Genomic DNA, 1,865 nt, shown 5'->3' with positions numbered 1-1,865 from the left:
AGCCTACACACAGGCAGACAGACACCACACACCCAACCGCCCGCCCTGCTGCCCTGCCGCCCTGCGGGGCCGCCCTAGCCCCACCCAGACCCCCCCTCAGCCCTCTTCCTCTGCCTGTCCTGGATGGGATGGAGCCCAGGCCCAGCCAGTGAGTGCCAGCCTTGGCCGCACAGACATCTTCCCCGTACCATCCCCGACCGACCTACTGACCCGACCCTTCCACGGGATTTTGGGGCCACAGCGCCCGCCCTCACCCACCTGGGATTTCCTCTTCTTGCCCCGGAGGCACCACGATCCAGCTTCCACTTTCTGGAATCTGGAATCCTGACCCACCCTGGACCTCAGATCTTGGGCTCCAATTCACTGGCTCCACCATCCCTGTGCCCAGACTGGGCCCCTCAGCCTGGGCATGCAGCGGTCCGCAACCCACTGGGGGTGGATGGTATCCCACCTCACCCGGGACACACACAGCCACACCCAGTGTCACTGACTAGCCCAAGCGCCACACAACGCCCGCGGGATATCCATCCAGAGCACACACTCAACACCCGCACAGGGCCACTCTCCCACCAATGCAACCCCTCACCGAAGGACACACATGCAAGGGCACGCGGGCACACCCCGGCAACAAACCAGGACCGGCTAGACAGCGCAGCCTGCAAACCACACACGAGCAACCACACACGCAAGCACACGCACACGCACATGCATACACACCACTCACACTCACAGGCTGGCACACCCACCTCTAACCCCAGGTACACACCCTTGGCTGTACTGGCTGGGTAGATAGCACAGGCAGCAAACCACACACGCGCCCAAGCACACTCTCACACACACAAACACAAACACTCGCACACACACATCACCCACACACCTACCCTACCACCAGCTACACACACTTGCTGCGAGTACTGTCTGATAGTAGGAAGCTGGCACAGAGGGTCCTCAGGCTACACACACACATCCACACACATAAACACACACAGAGATACCCAGGCAGGCACAGAGACACAGACACAGGCACCCACTACCAATGAGACCTCAGGAGGCAGTGGAGAGAGGCGGCTCTTTGGGTTCCTCAGGGACTGCTCCATTGGCAAGGGGTAGTATAGCAGGGTCCACACCCACACCACCCCACACCCACCCCCCGGAAGGCAAGGTGGGAGCCAAGGGCAGTGTCGGATGAGGATGGGTTGGTTGTTCGAGGCCAGCCTGGGCTGGATGCATATGGAGCCAGGCTCTGCCATCCCGTAGCTAGCCTGCAGAGTCTGCATGGTGGTGCCAGGTTGGCCACCCCGGTGTGCCCTGCCTGAGGGCTCCTCCTGTGATATGGCAAGCATCTGAGAGGACGGACATCCGAGGGTGGGCTCTTCCTGGGCTGTGGGCTGTGCGGTGTGTGATGTGGGTCGGGGTGGCCTGGGCCGAGCCGGGTCCCCAGAAGGCCGTGGCCACGGCCACAGGCAAAAGGGAGACAGGGAGGGGAGCCCCCAAAAAGCCTACAGCACCCGGTATTCCAAGGCGGTCTCCCATCCAAGTACTATCCAGGCCTGACCCTGATTAGCTTCCTAGATCAGATGAGATCAGGCTCCTTCAGGGTGGTATAGCCTTAGACGAGGGTGGCCTTCGCAGAGGAGCCCCAAGAGCCTGCTGCGGTCTACTGTGCTCACCAGCCGCCCTCTACCAGGCCCCGAGCCCACGCGAGCCCAGGCGAGCCCAGGCGAACCCACACCAGACCCCAGCCCAGAGCCCAGAGCCCAGAGCCCAGAGCCCAGAGCCAAGCAGACACACAGGCAGAAAGACACCACACACCCAACCGCCTGTCCTGCCGCCCTGCCTCCCTGCGGGGCCGCCCTAGCCCCACC

The 1,865-nt window shown here is 62.7% G+C and overlaps 1 pseudogene; it reads right to left on the bottom strand.

Moving 5' to 3' along the window:
* Positions 1–1,496: 1,496 nt before the first annotated feature.
* LOC116082930 lies at positions 1,497–1,615 on the bottom strand (annotated as a pseudogene).
* Positions 1,616–1,865: the final 250 nt, after the last annotated feature.

This window comes from Mastomys coucha, unplaced genomic scaffold (assembly GCF_008632895.1).
Source record: "Mastomys coucha isolate ucsf_1 unplaced genomic scaffold, UCSF_Mcou_1 pScaffold7, whole genome shotgun sequence".
Lineage (NCBI taxonomy): Eukaryota > Metazoa > Chordata > Mammalia > Rodentia > Muridae > Mastomys > Mastomys coucha.
Note: the sequence above shows the minus strand (reverse complement) of the source record. Positions and strands in the feature narration are given on the sequence as shown.